Below are 26,062 nucleotides of genomic sequence, written 5' to 3' on the forward strand. Positions count from 1 at the left end.
AAGGGTAAGCCTGCCAAGACCATGACAGGCTCAGCATTTGTCAGGGGTGAGCAGTGGATAAAGCAGGAGAGATTTTTAGCAGAGTGGGTATAATCAGTGCGCTGCTGTAAGAGTGGACACAAGATTGTATGCATTTGGCAGAACCCACGATCTGCACAAGACAGAAAATCAATCCAGCCTGGTGTGAACAATATCTTAAATGAATCACATATCAGTGTCCAATGATTGTTAACACAGACAAATGTGGGAGGTGGATTGAAGGACTTACATGAAAACTGGCTCCCCCTTCATTTTCCTGTAAGCCTAAATTTCTCTAAAAACAGTGTGCTGGTGTGTAAAGTCTTGGTTACTAATTTAAAACACAGCTGTGAATACGACTGTGTGGATGGAAACAAGTATCCTGAGCGACCATTCAAGGTCAAACAGACATATATATTCATATTAAGACAGTAGTAACATACATTGGATTATGTTAAACTACTTATTTTCCCACTTCAATTATAATTTACAGATTTTTTACCTATAAAATGGTTTTAGTTTAGAGATAGTATACATTCCATATCTATGGTTCCAAGACAATAATTACACTTTCCTCCCTACCTTACTTCTACTCAATACCCCTTCATTTTCTCCTTAATTATCTTAAGATATCTATTGCCAACAGATAGTTACTGTTTTCTTCACTCTTTTCATGTTTCATTGAATGGAAGCTAACACTTCTGGTAGATTCAAGGTTTACTTCATCATAGCAGATCTTATCATAATGTAATGTCTTCTTACTCCCTTCATCCAGTCAAGTGAAGACATTTCATTGAAGGATCCATTCGTATGGAAACAAAGGGCGGAGAGTGAAACTGGGCAGACAGCGCACAATGTGTATCCCTTCTCATTGTGAAGATCATGTATGAACCGGTCCTCCAGAACTGTAACTTCAGATTTTAAAAAATATATTTATTTATTTTTATTGTAAAATCAGATATAAAGAGAGAAGGAGAGACAGAGGGGAAGGTCTTCTGCGCCATGATTTCACTCCCCAAGCAGCTGCAACAGCCAGAGCTGAGCCGATCTGAAGCAAGAGCCCGGAGCCTCCTCTGGGTTTCCTGAATGGGTGCAGAATCCCAAGGCTTTGGGCCGCCCTTGACTGCTTTCCCTGGCCACAAGCAGGGAGCTGGATGGGAAGCAGGCCACTGGGATTAGAACCATCACCCACGTGCGATCCTGGCACATGCAAGGCAGGAGCTTCAGTGGTTGGACTATCACGCTGGGCCCTGTAACTTCAGTTTTAATATCTGTGTCCACTGCGGTTCTGCTGGCAATTGTTTTGACAGGGAAAAATAAATAAAGATTTAAAACATTTTCATTGAATATTTAATATATCTTTCCAAAACAGCATTCATATTTATATATTTCTATCTCTAGGTGACTTTGCTTATCCTAGTTATTTCCAGAGGAAGGAAACATTTGCGATTCAATCTCTTCTATGAACTATCACAGGTTGTGTTACATCTTTGTTCAGAAGCAGAATTTGAGCAGGACAGGATGAAATGATCCATGGGCTTGCACTGTGTTTATTATTTCTTTGCCAAAATACTGGATTAATTAACAAGAAAACAGTATTTGCCTCTCTTGGCGAGATGCTGGAGTGTGCCCTACTCTACTCACAAATTTCCCACTTGGGGCTGCATTTGTCCCATGTGGCCATTTTGTGAGGCCTCCAGGTGTCTTCTGGCCACATCTAGCCTGTCCCTCCCCTTTGTCGTACACCAGATGGGTCTTCTTTAACTCTGTAAACACAGGTGCAGCACCACCACCTCCAAAGTGGCCCCATTCCTCCCTTGGTACTTTACACTGCTGGGTATGCAATTTTGTCAGGATTTATTGAGCATTCTTCCAATATGTGCCAAATCAGGTAATATGAGAATGATTTTTTTAGGACACATGACAGCTAGGTCCCAGTGCTGCCCACTGAGATGTGGGAGAATAAAGGAAAAGTATACAAAACAAGGAAGGAAGGAAAGAAGGGGGTGGAGACGGAGGGAAGAAAGAGGAGGTAGAAGGAAGGACAAAGGGAAAGGAGGGAGGAACTATATCATAAGAAATAATAATAAAAACAATTTAAAAATTAAGACAACTGAAAGGCCAAATATTATACACACACATACACACACATATATGTAGTAACACAAGGCAGTAGCTGGATTATTTCCCCATATTAGGGAATTTCAGTTATTTTTCTTTGTAAAAGATGCTTAGTAAAATTTATGAAAGATATCAGTACCTATATTTATAGAGAACTTGCAATTGATCTAGTTGTCTTTTCATGTGTCACTTTGAATGCCATAACTCCATCTAATATCACAGAGATATTTGAGGTTTGCATAGTATCATGTTAATTCATTGTTCAAGGCTAATGGAAGCGAGTTTTCATTAGTAGAGAAGTTGAGGGAAGGACCATGATTGTCACAGCAGAAAAAGACGAGGTTTGCAATGCTGGCATCTCAGATGCGCATCGATTTAAACTCTGGATGCTCTGCTTCACATTCTATTTCCTGCTAATGCAACTTGGAAAGCTGCAGAACATGGGCCCTACACCCATGTGGAAACTTGGATGAATCCCCTGGCCCTGGGCCTTGGCCTGGCTCAGCCCCAGGCTCTTGGCCATTTGGGGGAATTAACCAGTGATGATAATTCTCTCCCTCTGTCATGTGTGTGTTTGTGTGTGTGTGTGTGTGTGTGTGTATGTGTGTGTGTGTGTGTGTGTGTGTGTGTTTCTACCTTTGCAACTCTGATGTTCTAATAAATAAAGCCTTAAAAATAAAATTGGCAGAAAGCCATTCGTTGATACATTTTGGAGGCTGAAGGAAAATGTATTTTTATTATCTAAGAAATGAATGCTTTATAGGCATACTCAGAAAGTATTAATCTAATGGTTGAGAAAAAGGGATTTGAAAGTTAAGACTAAAAAATCTCCCTACAGATAGATAAATATAGTATATAAACCATGCATGTAGTAATATACTATACTACATACTGTATTATGTATGCATTATACTACACGGAGTATGTGTATATGTGTTTATATGTGACACTGTTCATATGCATATTACTTTCTGGAAATACTGCACATGAAACACAATGCAATATTTAATGACTGCTAACTTATGACTATGGCAAACCTAGAATTCAGAAGCGCTGTAAAATCATTCAAATTACATGGTAATTCACAGAAAATCCATTTTTAGCTAGAGGTCATCATAAAACTCTTGTAAACCAAAACAAAACAAAGAACTAGCACCAAGCACACTGCCATCAGTGCACACCAGAACGCTGCAGATCCACAAGGCAGGTGTCTGAGAAGAGATGCGTCTTCTGACTCATTTCATGCTGAGTTCAGAACTGAAGCCATATTTGGCATTTTACATATAACACAGAGTGTGAGACACAAATATTACCTACAAGGGATTTTTGGAGACTGGTGTGTATGTGGGTGTGTGTTTGAAAATCACCTTTAAACATCAGTATTTCAGTGAAGTGATGTAATCCCTGTCTCTGGTCTTCCCCCTGCTTCTCTGTGCAACAGGCTAAGGCACGCTTGCCTCGCCAAGCCATTTGGTAGTGCACCCCCGGGTGCATGTGACAGAGTTGCCATTCTCTCTCTTGGTTTTAAGCTGCAAGCAAAAGCCTGAATCCTGGGCTAGGACTTATGGCTTCACAGCAAAGTGTGTGAGGTTAGATTCCAAACACTAGTGATGGAAAACTGTAAGAATGCTGAGAAAGTTGAAGCTGGGAATAACAAGGAAAAAGCAAAAAATGGTTGCCATCACCAATCATTGGCAATGCCAGCACCATTGTGAGCCAATTCACACCCCAGGCTCTCTTTTGCTTTATTTAAGATTGGATGATGCCTGGCAAAATGCTTTTTGCAGCATTATTGGAAATATGAGGCAATTGACAAGTATATTTATATTCTGTAATATAATTCAAATGAAAAACCATGACCGCAGAGCATGGTTTCTTGTTATGAGTACAGCTGTTAAAAGCAAATTGGGCTGTCAGGGCAAGTTAGTGAATTTAAGGCTTTTCTCACAAAGAGAGAATAACTAATGAGAAAATAAGCATTCCCGATCCTGTGTAATACATGAGCGCAGGGCACCAAGTGAGGCTCTGGCTGTGTTCACGTGCAGCTCTGCTGGGCAGACAGCTCTGAGCCGAGGCCTGGGCCTCTCCCTACTGCAGACCCAAGAAGGGCATCAGCCTGGCAGTGCCCTGGCTGTGCCCAGGAGGAACACACCTGACAGAAGATTCATGTACTCGGGAAAGCAAGTGCCCTTGGGCTTTGCCTTCTCTCAGAGTGTGACAGGTCCACAGCCCAGAAAGGCCCAGAAAACAGCTCTGCTGCAAAATCAAGCTGATACTTTGGCAGCTGAAATCTGCTCTGCTCTGAGCTCACAGGTCAGTTCAGGCACAGAGGACAAGGAACTGTAATATCCCCAATAATAACAACGATGAGAACAGCACGATCACAACACAAAAATGTGATAAGCAACATCACATTGTACTATGGAATGACGACAAATTTCTTCCATAACATTAACTTTTATTAAGTCAAATCCATAATGTATTTTAAAAGCATAAGAAAGGTACTAGGTAGGATGTAATTTTTCAAAACTTGCTGCTAAAATCAAAATATGTTTTCTCTACATCAAGTGAATTTTATTAAGTTAAATTTCCCTTTACTATTTGTGTGCACATAACAGTTTACTTTTTGAAAAGGTACAATATGCACTAAGGTTTAGTGGAATTATACTTGTTAGCTCCACATTTTAAAGCAGGCCTTATTTCATAGAACGTTCTTGTTTTGACCGACAAATCTAGCTGAAGTTATCATCCCAGTCTTTTAAATAAGACCCTATCGAAACTTGCATGATACATTCAGATATGTAAAAATCAGAACCATGAGATTCCATTTAAATGTTTCATCAATTGGCCCAAATCCAAAGCTTAGCAATTACTCTAAAGCTGAGAATCTGAACAAACTGGTCCTATCGTATATTCCTATTTGAAATGTAAAATGCCGTAATAACTATATATAGAAATTTGACATCTAGATGAATTACATATGATTATGGCCTGACAGCAAAGAAACCTCTAGAAATTTATTTAAAAAAAAATCTGGTGAAAGTGACATCCACTCGGGGCTGGCTCTCTTTCCAGCCCTAATTGTGATAGTTAAGTAAAAATAAACAAAACCACCAGTGACTGGATCAGCTGTGACTTGGGATACACCTTTAGATGTACCAGGGTCTCCCACATAAACCCACGTGAACACCAAAAGAAAGGTCACGGTACAAGAGTGAAAGGTACCACATTCCTTCATGAAAATACCAAAGCAAGTTCGTAGCACCCTTCATGTGTGCAGGAAGCCAGGCAACGTGCTCGGAATTCTGCACAAACAAAAGGAAGATATTTTCTCTGCCAAGGCTTGTTTTTTTTTATGCTGGCCAGATAATTTCCTCTTTTGCTACTTCTGTTTATTATTTTATCTCCCTACTTAATGTGTGTTAAAAACTATGAATTTGAGATTTCAGCAAATAGTCTTTTATCCACAATTCATGATTAATTTTCAATAAAAATATCAATACACAAGCATGACTATAATCAAAATTTCTGACAAAATATGTACATGATATTTATGTTGTGTTAAATTCTTTGAACATTAAAATGTAGTTATTGAAAATATTAATGGTGCTTTAAGTATATTTACATATTTTCCGAAGCTTTCATTGACTTACATAATGTTCAAAATCGTTGTTTATGGAACAACATGTTAGTATTGAAACTTCTGCTCTTAAAAGAAGGAAGCCATTGAAGCAACCGGGCGTGAATATCTAGGCCGGAGAACAAGGGCCACCGTGGGACCACAGGCTCACTTAGACTAATCAACTGTCCACACAAGCTGAGACCCTCATGTGAGAACATGAGTGCCATGAATAAGAGGGGTATGTAACTTTTAATACTTATTTTATTATTACTTTATTTTATTTAAGAGGCAGGATTCGAGAGAGAGAAAAATGATAGAGAGATCTTTGATCCACTGGTTCATATCCTAAATGGCTGCAATGGCTAGAGCTGAGCTGATCCAGAGGCTGGAGCCAGGAGCTTCTTCAGGGTCCACCACACAGTTGCAGGGGCCCAAGAACATGAGACATTCTTTACTGCTTTGCCAAACTCGAATCAGGGAGATGGATCTGAAGTGGAGCAGCCAGGATACCAGGGGCTCTCCCAGGAAATCCCACAGAGGGAGGATTAACCTGACAAGCTCCCAAATGAAGGCTGTGGTTCCTCAAGCAGGAGAGCCCCAACCTGGGTGTCCCTGCACACACAGCAGAACAGAAGAACTGCTTCTCTGAAATGGTATTGTGATCACTTATATTTCTTACCAATGTCTTTTTTCCTTTTTTAAAGATTATTAATTTGAAAGGCACAGTTCTTGCACCCACTGGTTCACCTACCAGCTGATCACAGTGGCTGGGGCTGTCTCAAGCCAAAGCTACAGGTCAGGAGATTCATCCAGGTCTTCCATGTGCATATCTTGACACACACCCAGGTTACTCCATGGACCCATCAAAGTGGCAGCTTCCATTCGGTGTGGTCATACAAGGGCACTTTGAGCAGTTCATGGAAAATGAAATCAAATACTTTGATTTTGGTGCAAAAATGTTTTTGAAATCCTGTATATGAGGCATCTTCAGAAAAATCACCGAGGTGGGCATTCCACCCTTGCATTTTGAGGCAAGCACCAGCTTCTGCAAACACAGGACTGCATGAGCACACTCACTTTTCTTCTTTATTGTATTAATTTGAAAGACAATTACAGAGTGAGGAGGAGACACAGATCACTTCCATCTGCTGCCCCCCAAATGGCTGCAATGTCCAGGGCTGTGCGACGCCACAGCCAAGCATCAGGAGCCTTACCTGGGCTGCCCACGTGGACGTCAAGGGCCCAAGCACTGGGTTCATATTTTGACAAGACACTTAAGCATCTGTTTTGTCCTTATTCCAACCTTCTGAAGTCTGCAGTAGAGGTGATTCTGTATCCAGTAAATGAATGAGAAAACTAAAGCCCCCATGGATGTCAAGACTTGCCAAATGGTTTGCTTAAAGCAACAGAGTTGCGATCAAATTTGAGTTGTTTTCCTCTAAGATTTTCCCAGCCCTCATGGCACAAGCTACAGGTTCTGACTTCTGCATGTGACACAATGAGCTGGACCAACCTCACAGCACATCTAGTTGAATGATTTCTGTTTTAATTAATGCATTGTCCTGTGAAGTATAAGCATGTCACTCACCCGTATGTGCAGATAAAACAGAAAAATCAATCGTAACATGGCTTAGCACATGACTGTAGGCAGGGTTCATGGAACCTACAGAGGGTTTCTGCCCAATAATCCAGTCGAGTGCGTCTGTTCCAGCTGTGATAGCCTGGCCAGCTTGGCCTTCGTACAGCTAGCAGAGGCATAGAATCAGTGTGAGTTTAAGAGCCAGGGGCCAGCTGCAAGGATGGATGGGTGCACTAGATCAAACCTTGCCTGGCACAGTTCAGCTTCCAAATCTGTCCTCTCCATGTGCACCACTTAAGTTGGTTCAGCAGCAGCTCCTGAAGACTGGGGCCCAAGGAAGCTGTCTTTTCACTGGTCTGTTTAGAGCGGATAAAGCTCAGAGCGACCTGGCTCAGTGGGAGCGGTCAGCCATCATTGTTCACGTCCTTCTGGGTGATGGAGGTACAAAATTGAGCGTGACCATGGTAGCCACAAGAGCAGCAGCAGCGGCCTGTGTGTGAGTTTAATTTTACTTAAAATATGTCTCTTTATTTCTTCCAATGCAAAAGCCCCAATACATTTGGAAAGTTAGTAAGAAGCCCAAACTAGAACTGCCAATGATTTCACAGGGCTTAAACTGACAAACCTATCTGCCATTTATTTGGAATTTAACCATACCTTGATGTCATCTTCTGTTTTTGATTTTGTTTTTGATAAATCTGGCATCCTGGCCTCCAAGAATTTTATTCCTGGGGTAGGCATATACTACAGCAGTCAAAGCTGCTATTTTTGTTTACACTAGAGTGCCAAGCCCTAATCCTAGCTTTCTGCTTCTGACCCAACTTCCTGCCACAGCACATACTGGGAAGTAGCAGGAGATGGCTTAAGTTTTTGGCGCCATGCCACTCATGTGGAAGACCAAAATGAAGCTGTGTGCTCCTGGTTCCAGCTTGGTCCAGCCTTGGCTCACAAGGACATCTAGGGGCTGACATAACGGATAGAATTTCCTCTCTGTCCCTTCCCATTCTCTGCTTCAGACTGTAGTCTGCATTTATTTTGCTTTTGCAGAATTCATCTGTGCCACCCGCTGTAGCCAAAGGCTCATCTTTGTACAGAAAACTTATCTCTACAAACACCTGCCAGCACCATCACTGGCAGTTTAGAAAAGTAATAGCCACCATCCAACTTTGACACTGCCAACCTACAAAGTGTCAACACGGTCAGCCTGAAGGATAGTTAGCAGCCAATGTGTGGCCTAAAATAAGGTCAGGAGAAAAGCGCAGCTGACATCATTAAGACAAATCATAGCTTCTTATCCAATCTCATACATTAGGTAAAAGGCTAACAAATGACGCAAGTAACAGCATGGCAGCTATGAAGTTCACCATGGTGATAGATATGACAAGTATAAAAATCCTGTTATCAATGGCTGATAAAATCAAGTGATTCAAACCAGTTGATTCCAATTTGGGAAGCATTTCATAAGGATCACAGGTGCTTCATCTGTGCTTCAATACTTGGAACTTAGCTTTCCTGAAAAAATATCTTGAATGAAAGCAAGTTAGACTCCAGTGTAAACACAGGGGTTTTAGTTCAGGCAGATGGAAAGTCAGGAAAAGGCGAAGTGGTTGGCAGTTGAGTAGATCAGCAAGCACCTTGTGAGCAAGGAGACGAGCAGTGTCTGTGGCCGGAAAGGAAGCCGCTCTCTTGACCATGGCCACTTCAGTGCTCCTCCGCATCCGTGTCTGATTCTCTCCTGCCCTCTCTGGGAAGGATGGCAACCAGATTTTTTCCTACAGGTTTACAGTATTGTGAAAACAAAATTTGAGTTGTGGAAAATTAGCTCCTCCTAGTACAACCTGCAGTTTCTCAAATATGAAAGCAAATTTAAGCAATGGCAGTTATAATAACCCTACAATCACTTTACAGGTTTCCACTGTCTCATGAATGCATATTTTTGTCTTTCCAACAGTTACCTGACATGAAATACCATTTAGCTCATGAGGTCTTTGTCCTACACATTTGGCCCATTTCTTTTTTTTTTTTAAAGATTTATTATTTTTATTACAAAGTCAGATATACAGAGAGGAGGAGAGACAGAGAGGAAGATTTTCCGTCCGATGATTCACTCCCCAAGTGAGCCGCAACGGGCCAGTGCTGCGCCGATCCAAAGCCGGGAACCAGGAACCTCCTCTAGGTCTCCTATGTGGGTGCAGTGTCCCAATGCATTGGGCCGTCCTCAACTGCTTTCCCAGGCCACAAGCAGGGAGCTGGATGGGAAGTGGAGCTGCCTGGATTAGAACCGGCGCCCATATGGGATCCCGATGCGTTCAAGGTGAGGACTTTAGCCGCTAGGCCACGCTGCAGGGCCCGTTTGGCCCATTTCTAATGTTGACATCTTCCTTGGCTTGTGGTCTTACCTCCTCTAGTGCTTCACCTTATTCCCACCAACAGCTCAGCTGCAAAGACAGGGAGCAGCTGAGAGAAAGCTGTGCTTCGTGTCTGCCTCTGTTCCTGTGGCGCTAAAGCATAGTACCCTGGAGCCTGGTCCACACTGCTCCGCACTGGGAGGAAAACGATGCAGTGAACGGTTACGAAGAACCAGTTTCCAGGACATGGGCGTCTCCTGTAACTTAAGCAGGTGTTGCCTTGTCTGTTCTGTTTGACAGCACCAGTTGGGACAGCATGTGATAACCAAGTGACCCATGCTTGAGAAATGCTCATCACTTATTTCACTGTTTCCAAAGAGAGTTGCAGTTTTTCACTATATGTCTGTGTGGCTTTCATGGATTTTGTTTTGGTATCATTGGGCGTTGCTAATGCCGTTTTAAAAATAATAAGATGCTGGACTTTCTGCCATTGTTCATTCCTACAACATCAGAATGCACTTAAATAGCAGAATGATGTACTTATGATTGATTTTGAAGGACTATACTATCGTAATAATATAGGGGGAATCGGTGGGTGGGGCAGATTTGGATGGGGGAGGGGAAATCCCAGAACCTCTGGAATTACATCATAAAATTAATCGATTGGTTGATCAAAAATAATATGTTTCTTAAAGATTCATTTATTGTTATTGGAAAGGCAGATTTACAGAGAACACACACAATATCTGGAGTTGAGTTGACCTGAAGCCAGGAAATTCTTCCAGGTCTCCCACGGGAGCACAAGGAATTGGGCCATTCCCAACTGCTTTCCCAGGCCATAAGCCAGGACCTAGATCATAAGCACTGCTGTCAGGACACAACCAAGCACCCATTTGGGGTACCTGTGTTGTAAAGCAGATTAGCCAGTAGAGCCATTGCACTGACCCCTAAAATCAGTTAATCTTATGAAAAATCAGTGTGTTCATTGCAACAACAGCACCTGCTGTTTGAGGAAGTTTGTATCACATTCTTTGTGTGAAAGGAAAATGATAAATGTCAGCCCATACTTCTCTTGCAAGAACAGATACTTTTAATTTTTACATTTTAATCTATGATTTAGAGGTCAGTATGCATAATACAAAAACAGGAAAAATATCCTGGAGCATAAAATGTTTTATTCTATAGAAAGTCATTTCTATGAGGCAGTCATTTTCTTCTTTTTCTTTTTTTTTCTTAGCAAATGCAAAGAGACATATTGTATTAAAGGACACATTTGACATCTGGCCTTGTGGTTGAGTGGCTGATTAGGATGCTGGCATCCCATATTGGAATGTCAGGGGTCAATTCATATCTCCTGAAAATTCACAGCTTCCTAATACCTCAGAACCTAGGAGGAAGCAGTTATTGCTTAAATTCTTACGGGGGAACTTGGGTTGATTTCTTCTGGCGTCTGCCTGGCCCAGCCCAGTAGCAGGTATTCGGAGAGTGAACCAACAGGTAGAAAACCCCTCTCTCTTTCTCTTCTTCATTCTCTCTTTATTCCTCTATCACAGTAATAAGCAAAGCAAAAACAAATTACTTACTATGTAGGATATAAATGTCGATGCATTCGAGTTTTATTGTGAACATGTTTGGGACAGTGGTTATGATGCCAAATGGACATTCCTCGATTCACTTCCGTTGTACACTTCCTTAGCTTTACTCCTCCACTTGAGACCTGCCTCTGCTTCTGCCTTCAGCTTATTGTTAATACTTACTCTGCAAGGAAACAGGTTGCAGTCTCAGTTAGGCAGGTTCCTGCCACTCACATGGGACACTCACATTGGGTTCTGGACTCCTGGGATTGGCCTGGGTACCCATGGCTGTTATGGGGCTCTGGGCACGAATCAGTGCAAAGCAGATTTCCAGTACCCACCCATTCTAAGTGTAGTGGGAATTCAATACATATTTTAAATTATTGGACAGGATTATGATCATAAGCAAACAGACTAGCACCCGCCCAGACCATTTCTATCTGTGAGTGCTGGGCCCTTGCACACTCCATGACAACTGTTGGTGCTGTCATTAAGACAGACACTACTACCTAGTGTAATAGGTGCTTCACAAGAGCAGCATGTGAAAAGCGAGTTGTTGGTGCCATGAATGAGGACTCAGGCATCTGAGCGACTCAGCTGTATGCTGCCTCTCGGCCTTGTGGTTGTCACCACAGTGCCTGCCAGCAGCCAACACTGCAGGGCTCCGAGTAGGCAGAGAAGGAGATCCGCTCCATGGGGTTGACAACCGAGGTCAGACAGCCAGGAAATGGCCCAGAGCAGAGCAAACAACGCGGAGCTTGCAGCCAGGGGTCCAGCTTTCCTACACTAGATTAAATTTCTTATCACCATAGAGATTCTCAATGGGATTGCTGCAAACATATCAACTCCATGAACTTGTCCTTCAAATAAACAGGATAAATCAGAGCTACTTAATGAACCCATTTGAGATCTTGTCCTTCTGTCCTGTAATTTCCTTCCTTGCAGACTGGGATGAGCCAGGAACAACCTCTCTTGGCCCAGACCTAGTGCTTGTTCAACATTAGCTGGATTTTTAAAACTTAGTAGAAAAGGGTAAACAGTCTTTGGAGATTTATTTAGCAGTCACGTAAGATGCAAATATACACATGTGGCATATGCCCGGGAACTGACGAAATGTAATTCCCTGCAACACTGAGCTCAGTCCTGAGTGTGGAATCAGTCACCCGTCCCTGCTGCCGCTCCTGTGTTAGTCACCCATCCCGGCTGGCTCTTGTGTCTTTTGCTGTCTTGTCGTACTTTAACGGCTGTTATTACATCCCGTGAGATTGTGTCCTCCATTCTTATGAAGCATGTCTATCAAAATTTTGGCTTCTTTCAGAAAGAAGTAATTGCATTTTTTTCTCCACAATAGAAGTCGAGGGCCATATTTTTCCCAGATAAAATTATCTGGAAATTCTATTATCTTTCTTTTTTGTTGTTGTTCTACCAGAATTGAAAATTTTAAAAAGCATTTTTTCTGTCCTATTTACTTAGCATTGCAATGTTAGACACAGGGAGGCCTACACCCATGCCAAACAGACACTCGAGATCCCAGGTCTTGATCTGAACTGCCACTCTGCAGGACAGGCTCTGGATCACTCCTGTGGGGGCTCATGGCTCCGGGCTGAGCTGAGAGGATTGGCAGAACACAGAGACCATGCCTAGAAGTGCAATGTACTTCCCGTCCTTGCATTTGGTTTTAACAGATTAAAACACTAGTTGCACATTCACCTTGGGAAAGGCTATCAACTTAATGTTTAATTGCTTACTCTACTCACTCACAAATCAGGTTCCTCTATTGCTTTCTTATGAAGTCCTCAGGTCTTCGCAGACTCCCAGCCTGACTTCTGCAGAGAAGTTTTGGTTCTGAGTGTGTGCTTTAACCCTTGCAGCACCACCAAGCTCTATCGTTGTGTTAGATGCTGCTGGTCTGTGCCTGTGGGAGTGAGAAATGAAAATGCCAGATTTATGACAACAGGATGCACTTAGCCAACCCACATAAATGTCATTACTGTCACGCTCAGCCTTCTTGTCTCTTATATAAAAGTCTGACAATGTATACTTCTTGTAATTCAGAATGCTTTTGCTTGATGTTGATATAATATTAGGTATTTAAAAATTCTAATAAACAGCCTGTGATCTTTGTAGGCAGTTTCTTTTAAACAACTTAGGGTTCTCTTTAATGATAACCAATGCAGGCTTAGAATTTCATGATAGGTGGTTGAAAAACATAACAACATAGCAGTTTTCTTACTCCTGCATTCAAAAAAGGGGCTTTTCAGTGCAGAATTATGGGAATTATGCAATGTATATGGCGTTTCCTCTGAAGACTGAGTAGGCATTTTTGTAATCATCTAGGAGCTAGATTTGCTATTATATGTATCTTTAAATCTGAGAACAATTACTTAAAGTATGGAGACACAATTTTTGTTCCAAGACTTAGAAACTGCAGACTGAATGATTTATTAAGAAACATCCACATCTATTCAAATTGAAAAGCGTGTAAGTATCTGTTGGGTACTTAATGTTCCTACGGGTTGAACACCTTGCAGATATTGGGTGCCAGTGTTGTAACAGCACCGCACTTCAAGATAGAGGAGGAAAGGGGTTAGCCCCGAGTACTGGCTGAGCACTTCCTAAACTGCAGAGATTGCAACAGCAGTGTGCTCAGCCTTTCTAACTGGTCACAAAGCACTGGCGAAGAAGCCTACCCTGTGCTCATCAGACAGGTGAGGACAGAACTGCGCGCTCTCCAAGGTGAATGCTACAACTAGGAGTGCACCCACAGGGTGTTAGCCACTGACCAAGTCAGCATTCCAACCAGAGCGTCCCGGACCCTCACTACACACAGTTCTGTTAGTCACTACTTAGCTTACTGTATGCTAGAACAACTACAAAGTATGTTTATAGGAACAATTATAGTATTACATCCTGAAGTCTCATGCAGTGTTTCATATATACATGCTTAGAGTCATTCCTAACTTCTTTCCTCAGTTATACTGTCTTCTATGGAAAATGCCTAAAGCATTAAAGTATGCATCCAAGATAAAACAGAGAAAAACAGAATATTTAGTCTACAAAATCATGGACTATATTTGATATTCTCTCTGCCACTTCTCTGGGCATTTTCATTTTTCATTGAGAAAAGCAATAATGCATTGAATTAATAATTCTGAGTCATGAGGTTCATGTTCTTAGAAAAATGTTACATTTGTATTCACCCTAGAGCTACTGTAAAGGAAAAAAATATTACTATAGCATACTGGAAATAACCAAAGGAAATGTAGGTAATAAATATTTCGTCCATTGACTGACGGCAAGTTTGCTTGAGTTTCTCCAAAGGTCCAGGTCCTTTGTTTTTCATGAGACATGGATGTGCAGACTGCAATGATCTGAGGTTGCAGTGGAAAGGACATGCAGTTGAGGTACACACAGGCATGGGTGGTTGAGAGAGGAGGTGCCTTGCAGCAGGAGGCTGTCCAGGGTTTGCTGCAAGCAAAGAGACTGAGGTATCTCAAGGTACACCTCCACAGCGCAGTGACTGAGAACGCCCTGGGCCAGCGGGCTGGCGAGGAGGGTTGGAGGAAGGGTGATGCATCTGTCAGCTTTAGTCACAAAACTCAAGTACCCTGGGCTGGGACATACACAACTCCAACTCCTTTCTTCTGGACACTCTCCTATGCGTGGAGACACTGCATTCCTGTGTCTTTATACCATCAGCCCTCTGTGTGTGCCTGCATTATCAGCTCTACTTACAGGGACCCCAGTTAGATTGGCTTAGGGCAACAATCGTGTGACCTCATTTAACCTTGTTATATGCCTGGTGAACATATCTCCAAATGCTGTCCCACATGAAGGTCCTGGGCGCTCCTAATGAGGCCCCATCTTGTCAATCGGTACCAGCTGCAGGGAAGGTTGCAGAGAGTATACACAACAGACCAACTCTAAATGGTGGAACATTGCGAATTGAGACTATATTTAAAAACAATTAGATGTGTAAAAATGTGGGCTTGATGCGAGCAGGTTTCTGATAGGCCCAAGGGCCACCACACAGAAGCCCACTCGGGTCCATTTTACAGGCTGACAGAGCAGCCCTTCAGAAGGAAGCCCAACTTTCACAGCAAGCGCCCCTTGCCTACAGAAAGCCAAAGCCCTGAGAGGAATGACTTTTGTTTTTACTTTCTTCCTTCAGCCTATTGAAATGTAATTTAGATGCCTTGTTTGTGTAAGCAAGGACAGTGAGAGTTCAGCCCAGGTTTGAGCAACTCAATGGAATTTTCAATAAAACTATGCATTTTGCTAAGCTCATAATTCTAAACATTCTTTGCAACTCAGTTCAGATATCAACTGTGCTTTGCAAGCTTCCCTGACTCTGGTAGCGTGTTCCCTCTCTTCAGAGTTCCGAACATTTAACATCTTACTACCCACTGTACCTGCCCTGCATCGTGCTGAAGCTCGGTTTTCAGGGGTGCTGTTCTCACCCTAGGAGCCTCATCTGCTTCAGGGCCATGGTTTCTCCTAGGATCCCACGTCCTTCATTCTTCAGCAGAACCAAATGTGTCTGTACCATGCTCCTGGCCTTCAGCCTCAGAGCTGTGAGGAGCTACACACCTGTTGGCTAAGACTCCCCACGTGATTCCACGCAGAAGCCTGAGTAGACTAAGATGGATGAGCCAGAACTCAAAAGAGGCCCCAGGTGATTCTTAAAATTACTCGAGTTTGAAAAATGTGTGAATTCAGACTTCAGTGTCAGCAACACCCGGGAACCCCTGAAGTCAGCTTTTCTGCAAACATGAGTGATCATAAGAATCAAATCTCCACAAAAATTCGATTATTCTATGGTTTAAAGAGCAACCATCACAGAAGGAAAAAATGGATTAAATAGGATTCCCCAAATGCTGGTAAGATAAAGATGTATTTGACATCTGTGTACATATATATGTATGCATGTTCTCATTCTGCAGCTCTAAGCTGTCCAAGGAATCACGTGACTGTATAACAGGTGGAAAGATGCCTGTTTCTGATTTCTTCTATTGTCTCTTTTCCATCAAACATGACTTTATAAATAATGTACATATGGTTATAATTATTAAGAGAATCTCAGGAAACAAGCAGGCTTTCACCTGAAAAATAGGGCCCCGGTGAAATAGCCTAGTGGCTAAAGTCTTCCAAATGCATGTGCTAGACCCATTATTTTGTGTCCTGGCTTCCAATCCAGTTCATTGATTGTGGCCTGGGAAAGGAGTCGAAGAAGACACAAATCCTGGGACCCTACTCCCACATGGGAGACCCAGAAGAAGCTTCCGGATCCTGGCTTCAGATTGGCTCAGCTTTGGCCATTGTGGCCACTTGAGGAGTGGGACAGTGGATAAAAGATATTTTTCTGCCTCTCCTTGTCTATGTAAATCTGACTTTCTAAGAAAAATTTTAAAAATCTTAAAAAAAAGTGAGGGATAAATGTTCCACTCAGATATTTTGTGTTCCTTGCTCTTAAAGACATTAGACCTGCTAAGAGAAATAATTGATACATGTTACAGGTGTTCTCCAGGGTAATTAAAATCCCACAGACAATATTTTGGGATGTTTAATTTGCTTGTTCTATGGTATGTGTCTTCCTATTTTCTATACTTTCTAAAACTGTTTTCTGAAGTCTATGTTAGTTTAACAGTAAAATTCGGTGAAACTCCAGAGAATTCCCATGAGCCCCGGTCTTCCATAATGCTGAGATTCCCCGCCAGCAGTGTCCTGCACCCCAGGAGCATACTCATTGCTTCAAGAAACTCAGACTGGTCCCTCATTTCACCCAAAGCCCAAGGTTCACCCAGGAGCCCAATGTTCACAGGGAACTCTGCGTTCACAGAGCCCAGTGTCCACAGAGCCCAGTGTCCACACAGGGAGACTAAGGTTGACACAGCCCAGCATTTACAGGGAGCCCCGCGTTCACATAGCCCAGTGTTTACAGGTAGCCAATATTTATACAGGGCGCCCAGCATTTATACAGGAAGCCCAGTGTTCACATAGCCCAGCATTCAGGGAGCCCAGCGTTCAGGCAGTCCAGTGTCCACATAGCCCAGTGTCCGCATAGCCCAGCGTCCGCATAGCCCAGCCTTCAGAACGAACCCAGCATTCACAGGGAGCCCCATGTCCACAGAGCCCAGTGCTCACAGGGAGCCAGTGTTTATACAGAGAGCCTAGCATTTACACAGAGCCTCCTTCCTCGGCTCTGGTTCCCAGCGGGCTGTGCCCTGACACCTTGACCTTGTGGTCCTTCCACTGTCATGTTGTGGCATCCGTGACCCCACTCTTTTGAATAGTCTAAGGGTTATTGGCTGGTGACCTCAGGCTTCCTACATGCCAGTGAGCATCAGGTGATCTAACTTTCTAAACATTTCTCTATAAACCAGACTATAGAAACCAGCTAGTTTGCAACAGATGCCACGGTTTATTCCTTTGCGTTTGGAAAATGACAAAAGCTTGCAGCCCTGCCCCGGGTTGAGGATCCCACCTAGAGCAGGTCCTTGGATGAAGAGGTGGCTCGGGAGGCACACTGTCCTGGAAAGATGGCTCTAGGCTGGCTGTCAAACCAGCTCTGACAGTCACACTTCCTTTTGGAGGAGTTAAAACCGGCCCAGGACCTAGGCCGAAGCTTCACACAGGCCTGCAATACCAGGAGCAATGGTATCCAAGCTTCTGAGAACTCGTTAGTTGGCATGTGGGTATTCTGTTCTCACCTTAGGCAGAGCAGCGACAGAACAGGGGCCGTGAGGAAGGAGGCTCCAAAAGGGAGGGAACAAGAAAGCTGCGCAGTGTAAAGGGGCTTTGGCCTTGCTCAGAGACTGTCCCCTGTACTCGCTGCCCTGGACAGCTCACACAGCTCTTCATTCTCTGAAGAGGACCTCATGTCCCTTTGCTGACCTTTAGTTACCATAGAGGTTGTTGGGGAGTGACTTAACAGGTTTTTGCTTGTACAGGTAAGGTGACTTTGTTATGAGGTCCATCAGAGACTAGGTTCGATAGAGAAATGTTAAAGTTTAGAACCTTTATTTACTGGCCACACAGCAAGATGCGGATGAACTACAGCCTGGAGCCAGGTTCTTTAACGCACAGGCCTGCCGAATGTTACAGATTGCTCTGCCATTTGGTCATTATCCACCGAAAAGAGAGAGTAGCAAGCTGTTTGCAGGAACAAGTGCAAGCAGTTAAGGGAGGGTTCGCAACCGCCAGGAATAAAAACTGTAACTCCTTTGCTCAGCAGCTCACTTCCACTAACGACCTGTTAAACCATGACCCCTTTAGGCAGTTCTCAGAAACCAAACGGGGTCGGAGTCAGCAGGAGTAAAGGTGGAGCTGCTCTTGTCTTGCTGTAGTGGGGTGACCTGAGCTGGGTTCTCCTTCCCCACAACTTCAGTTAACGGCGCAGATGGAGAACTATGTGCCTTGCGCAATGGGATCCTGTCCAGGAGGAGGGATGTCGGGATTTGTGTAACTTCATCAGGTAAGCCCCATATCTCCTGTTATGTGCCTGCTGTAGGATTTAGGGGAAGGCATTTGTGATTCAGATTCCATATCAGTGGAAGAGGGTGCTTTTGTGTGCCAGATAATTGAGTAAAGTATTAGATGTAAAGAATCTACAATTGGACTCACGGAGCCTTCAAAAACATTTACAATGAGCGTCATTATGCACTGAGCACAATTCGCCCTCACAAAAGACTTGGTAATAATGGCCTGGCAGGGCCGAAAGGCTGGAGTTTGATCTTTTTTCTGTAACATTTGAAAGGTAGGGAAATCCTGACAGATCTTTCCTTCACTGGCTCACACCGCTGAAGTCTGCAACAGCTCAGATCAAGCTAGGCTGAAATCAGGAGGCAGGAGCAAGGGAGCGACACGGCTGGAATTCAGGGCAGAGCCAGGATTCAGAGCCAGGTGTGGGAGATGGGATGCGGGCCAAGCACCCACCTGGGCTACTGGTCATTGGTATCAGATCCACTACCTGTAGATTCCAGTTCTGACTTCCTCTCAGCTGATGGGTGCAGTTGACATCTGTGCTGCGCAGGAAGCGCTGTGTTGTCTGGGTGTGCTCCAAATGGCCACCACACCACTTTATCCTGCATAAGTCTACTGTTTGTCCCACTCCTCTCTCATCTGTGTTCCTGACTTCCTCTTACTCCACTGTTAACTGGCCTCACACTGCCCGATGGTCACTGCAGGTGCAGGATGTGCCCACTGCCTAGCTCCTTCAGCAGCAGCGGCTTCCTGCCTCTGCGGAGTGGGGATAGGCCTGGACATCAGCCAGGAGGGACCGGGGCTTCTCTGCTTGTGCCCTGAGTACATCACATTGCCAGGTCATGGGAACCCTAGTCTACTAATATGAGTATATTTATCTTCATGGATGCTCCCATTCTGTCTTCCTCTTTTAAGAGGATTATTTGTTTGGGCTTGTGCTGTGTTGTAGATAAAGCTGTCACTGCAATACCAGCAAGTCATATGGACAGTAGACTGTTGGTGTCATTGTCGCTAATGTGAGGGGATCTGGGAGGAACACTTAGCTCTTGCCTGGCCCAGACCTGGCCAGTGTAGCTGTGTGAGGTGTGAACCAAAGGATAGAAGATTTCTCTCTCTCTCTCTCTCTTTCTCTCTGTTGGTGTATATGTGTGTAACTTTTTCAAGTGAATAAGTCTTTAAAAAGAAAGATTGACTTATTTACTTGAAAGACAGAATGACAAGAGGAGAGACATACAGAGAATGATCTTCTATTTGCTGCTTCACTCACCAAATACTTGAGACAGCCACAGCTGGGGCAACGCGAAACCAACAGCCATGAATTTCACCCAGGTTTTGCACAAGTGAGGCAGGAAGCCAAGCACTTGAGCCCATGTCCATTGCCCTGTGCCTCTTCAGGTGCGTGTGAGCAGGAATTGCTTTGGAGAGAGAGGCGCTTGTTCTCAAGTCAGAGCTGTAACATGGCGCAGGTGTCCCAAGCAGTGGCTTAAAGAAGTGCCTACACACCATGCGATTTTTGCAGTGAGGCCCTCTGTCCAGCCTCTCTCCCACACGGCTCTGTTCTGTTTCCCTCCAATGTCCGACCTTCCTCAAACAGCCTCTCAGGAGATCCATACCCCAGGGGACCCATGCTGATAGGTCTCTGAGGTCTTCCAGAAAAATGCACTCCTTTTTAGAAAAATGTAGAAGTTAATACATTTAACTAGTTGACACATCATGACTCACTGTTGTGACATCCCTCTGAAATAATTTATGAGTGTTTTACATCTTTGCGTTTAAATACAGTACATTCCCCTTTGAAACAGCTAAAACTGTTCCAGGGCCAGACACCTGCTGTGTGAGCAAGGATGATTCTTCAGGCCTAAGGGATGGGGAAGACATCTCCCAACACGCTAACTCATTTATTTATAAAGGAAAATAGAGCACATCACTCATTCTGGGGGATCTCTTCAAGATGCAGGAGAATCTGTCTTGCAAATTTGTAAAGATTGGATAACTTTGTTAAAGAACATGGAGACATTTATTACTAGATTAGGTGCTGGCATGAAGCAGCCTCTTTTCTTTGGCACGAATTGTGATCTTTTGACTTTGAAGCATGGCAGAAGATCACACGTGTAATCCAGGATCTGGTTCAGTAGCCCAGCATTGGAACCACCTGGCAGCCTCAGCCTGTGTTTTCTGGAAGGTACACGTTGTCATGCAGAGACAAAGCGTGCATCTCCCTGGAGCACAGGCCACTGAGACACACAGGTGATGAAAATAAGCCTCAGTTTAAGCAGCAGAGCGTAGCTGCCGAGAAGGAGACCCCCGAGCAGCTGAAGCAGAATTGTTCCATGTTAGCCCGCAGTCTCCGCTTTGTCCTTTGTCCAGACGGCTCCCAGGTCTGCAGAGGGTCATGCCAGAGATTCAGGCCCAGTTTCTCTTTGCTGAATGAAGAAGGTCCAGCCTGTTGGCGTGTTCAGGGCCCAGGCATTCTGGCCTCCTACCATGGCCTGCTGAGGATGCTGGAGTCCATGTAATTCTGACCCCTTCCGATTTACATTTCAAGAACTCTCCCCTGACACAGCAGGTATGGCCTCTTCTGCACCTGGGCTCCAAAGAAATCCTTTGATGATAACTGCATGTCTCTGGATGAAATTCCATCCCATTGCAGTTTGCTTATTTATTTGTTTATTTAAGGCTGTGTATATGGATCAGTCTCAGAGGCAGAGAACAAGAGAATATTCCATCAGCTGTTTCGCTCCCCAAATGGCTTAACTGCATGGCTGAGCGTGAAGAAGCCAAGAGCTTAGAACTGCATCTGGTCTTCTATGTGAGCGTTGGGTCCCCAGTATGTGAGCTATGCCCCTCTGCCTTCCCAGGGACATCAGCATGAAGCTGCACCAGCTGGGACCCACCCCAGCACCCACCTGGGGTGCCGACTCCCCTGCCACACCACACTGCTATCCATCCAGATGAGCTTGTATTGACTGACCTACTTCTGAGCTTGAAAATACTGTCTTCTCTTTTCCCATTGAATACCTATTCATCTTCTGTTACCCTGCCTAAGCACCCCAGCTCCATGCAGTTTCCTTTCAGTTCCACTTAGCATGACATTCCCTTAGTGGGACTCTGCACAAGTCACCGCAAAGCAGGTGTCTCTAGGCCTGGTCGCTAATTGTTCACATGTTCTTCCAGGCAATAGCAATCTCCCGGAGATAATAATACTGTCTTATTCTTTCTTGTAATGGAAACCATTGAAAACCAAAGTGGACAGAATCTTAATGCAGAGACATCTTCTCTTTGTTGTTGTAAGGGGGATATTTTAATCAAGTAATTACATTAGAATGAAAGAAGCAATTCTTATGATTCCTAACAATGATATTTGGAAGGCAGATATTGAGAGAGAAAGATACAGAGATCTTCTATCCTCTGATTCACTCACCAAAAACCTACAACAATGGTGTAATGCCAAAGTCAAGTGCCAGGAATTCAGTCCCGGTATGCCCTTGAGTGACGGGTGCCCAATCATTGAGGCAGCATCTGCTCAATGACAGGCTGTGCATCGTCAGGAAGCTGAACCTGTGAGTCAAGCCGACACTCAAACCCAGCCGCTCTGATGTTTCCAACCTCTGTGCCCATCCACCTGCTACCCAAATTGTTCATTTTTTTTAAATATATTTTTTGAAAGTCAAGTTACAGAGACACAAGGAGAGACAGAGATAAGGAGATCGCCCTTCCTCTGTTTCACTCCACTAATGTCCACAACAGCTGAGGCGAGGCCAGGTTATACCCAACTTTCTCATATAAGTTACAGGAGCCCAAACACTTGGGCCATCTTACACTGCCTTTCCCAGGGCATTATCAGGAAACTAATTTGGAATTAGAGCACCTGGAGCATGAACCAGTGCCCACATATTATGCCAATGTTATAATTGGCAGCTTTAGCAGTAGTGCCACAAACTGGGCCCCAAATAATTATTCTTTAATGAAGTGAGTGCACTCGGGCATTATGAAGAACTGAAACCTGGAGCCCCTAGCACTGGCGGTGACCACCCGATTCTCCATGAGTCTGACTGCAGAGAGGCACTGGGTGTGACAGTCCCATGTTGTGTTGCACATCCGCCACCCTTATGGGCATGTTTGGCCTCAGTCTCACTGTCCCCAGCTCCAGCTTCCTGGGAGGCAGTGCCTGATACTCACAGACATTGGTCCCTGTCCCTGCCCCCATCTAATAAGGCATCCCAGCTCTAGGCTAGGTTTGGCTCAGCCCCAGCTGTTGCAGGTATTTAAGTAAACTAAGAAAGAGATCTCCCTCTTCCTCTTTTTGTGCCTTCAAATCAGTAAAATAAATGGATAATTATGAATTGAAGTGAAAATATTTATCATGTTGATGACATGACATGATGACCTTCAGGTTTACCCATGTTCTTGAACATGCTGAGGAGACTTCTTTTATGAGCTCATGGTGCTTCATGGTCCACAGAGAACATTGCTGTTCCTTTCATCCTACGGTGTGTGGTTAGGTTGTTTTCACATCTTCGCAATGTTAAAAAAGTCTGCAATGAACCTGAGAATGTGTGTATGTCATTGAAATCCTGATTTCAGTACTTTTGGATATGTATGCGGAACTTAGATTGCTGAAAGATAACAGTTCTATTTTTATTTTTATTGAGGAATCCACACACAATTTCCCATGACAGCTACGAAGTTTGATTCAGATTTGAAGTACACTACAAAAAGTGCCTTGCCGTATCTGCAATTCTGTCAGGACTGTTCTTGGAGAAGTGCCTTTTAGCAGTGACATGTAGACAACAGAAACAGGCGTCTCCATTCTGCTTTACAGTTCACGGGGCAAACAGCAGAATCAATTTCCTGTGCCAACCACCACATGTCTGCCTCATGCCTTCTAGCTCTTGTTTGCTTTCTAGACAAGGCTACAACAAATCATATGCCAATTTAAAAGAAAACTATGTGATACTGCTTTTTGTGGTAGTAATGATTAGTCTGCCTGAGTTGATAGTTAATTTTGTCTTCATACTTTATCATAAGCCAATTTACTTGACAAACTAATTTATTTCAATAAAGTGCTCTAGTCATATGAACTAGTTGTACACAAGGATAGAATTTTCTCTTTAAAAATTATTTTGAGATAGATTGGGAATATTAATGTGTTATTGTCTCATAAGCTACTGCCTCTAGCAAAGTGGAACAACAGTGAGATACCAGGCATCAAGCAATTTTAGATAGTAGCCACTGAGTCCTTACATCGAGGACAGTTTGCACTTCCACACCTTATAATGTTACTCATCCAGCAAGAGGTGCACATATAGCCTAGTGGGTAAGAGGCAACTGGAGGCCCCATGTCACACGTGGGCATTCCTGTGGCTGATCCCTGGCTCACACTGCTGCTGGTGGCCTCCTGTTGGTGTGCAGTATGTTAGGCAGCGGGTAATGGTTCCTTCCACCAATGTGACACTTGTATTGAGTTCTGTGCTCCTGAAGCTGCTTGGCCTGGCCCAGTAGAACTGCTGCAGGCATTTGGAAACTAAACAAGCAGGTGAGAGATCTCTGTGTGTCTCTGTCTCTTCATTTAAAATATGCTTTTTCAACCCTGGTGATAACATGGAAACATCAGACTGCACAGTGCAGTGTTACGGACACTGGGCTGACGCGAGCAGGGGGAATGGCCCATCTCAGTGAGAAGATGGGATACAAGCCCAAAAGAGCTCACAGATGGTCTTGCTGACTATAAGTGCGCAAGCATTGCCTGCGTATGTCCCTTCATGGAACGGTGGTCCTTTACTGAAGCAAAGGGTGTGCCTATAAAACTTTTGGTTACAGCGAGTTTGATTTCCTCTACCAAGAAGTATTGATTCCAAGGTAGTTGACACATTTGAACCATTTAGAAACAGGATGAAAACACACAGTCTGACTAGATGTTCAAAAGGCACAAAACAACAGGCACCACGGGACCTTGGCTGACCTGCTCATTTGTACCTTTGCTTTGGAAGATAGATGGCTGCCTCTTGTGCACAATGCATTGTGGTAGAGAGTGGAATTTATTGGTCAGGAGAGCAATTGACATCCTCACCAAGGGTAAGGGTCTTACTCACTGGACAGGAGGTGTCCAGCCATTCTAAGGAACAGTGGTGATGAGATAACACTGTGGATAAAAGCTATGAGGAAGAGCTGTCATCTTATCCAGAATATCTTTTTAAAACTGTGATGGCAACATTGCATACATTTATGGGACTCTGTCCTTTGGAACAACACAGTCAGGTCTCCCAGAATTCAGTGGCAGCTGCTCCTAGGGAGACACCATTGATCACTGAGCTGTGTGTGTGTGTGTGTGTGTGTGTGTGTGTGTTTCATGATCTCCTCCTCTCTCCTCTCGATAGCACAATGTGTGCCCGACCCTCCTTCTCCCTTTTAGCTCAGATTCTATGATCACAGTTACTGTACAGAAAAGAATGCATTTGGTACAACATACACTCTTCACTTGCTTTGTCCCAGAGCCCTATGCTTGAGACATAGAGCATCTGAAATACACATCTTTTTGTTTTGTGCATGATTTTGTTTTCTTAACATAAAAATAATGGGTTTCAAGTGGCTCATAGATGTAATTATAAGGATTACTTACATCTCCCTCCTACCACATCTCCTTAATACAAGGGTTTGAACCCAAAACTTTGTGTTTCCAAATATGCAGTATTTCTATTGCTACAATAAAGAGTACTTCTGCTCTTAAAAATGTTCGCTCTGTCAAAGCTAGCAATAAAACAACCTGTAATTAGGAATTTGGTGATGGGTGGGTTTGCTGGTTTATGAGAAACATACTCAGAAATATTTTTGTAACTTGTTTGTGGACATGATTTTCGTGATTGATTTTAGATTGCCAAGGTTAGAGCCTGAATCTTGCAAGCCCATAATTAAAATATGTTTTAATTATACTTCCTGTGATGCCTAATAGCAACAGTGCTTTAGTAAGATGAGGAGACACAGGCTTCTATTACAGAGAGCAGACTGACCTTCTGCTTCAGGGCTCTGACAGTGGGCTGTGATTTGCAGGCATCCCCCGGGAGGTCCCTTGCACAGCTGAATTCCACAGGGACCTTTCTCCCATGTGAGGACTTCTTACTCCTTTCATTTCCTTTCAAGCTCATTGCCTCAGATGCCAAAACTCAGAATTGCCTCTCCCAGGCAGGTACTAGTAACATCCATTTGAGCACCATCAACTTGTCAGAACACACAAATACAATCCAGTCATCAAAGATTATTGCCATGGAAACACGTTTATCTGGCACGGAACTTGTGGCATGCAAGATCATTTCGTAGCAGA

The sequence above is a fragment of the Ochotona princeps genome, chromosome 7 (genome assembly GCF_030435755.1).
Source record: "Ochotona princeps isolate mOchPri1 chromosome 7, mOchPri1.hap1, whole genome shotgun sequence".
Lineage (NCBI taxonomy): Eukaryota > Metazoa > Chordata > Mammalia > Lagomorpha > Ochotonidae > Ochotona > Ochotona princeps.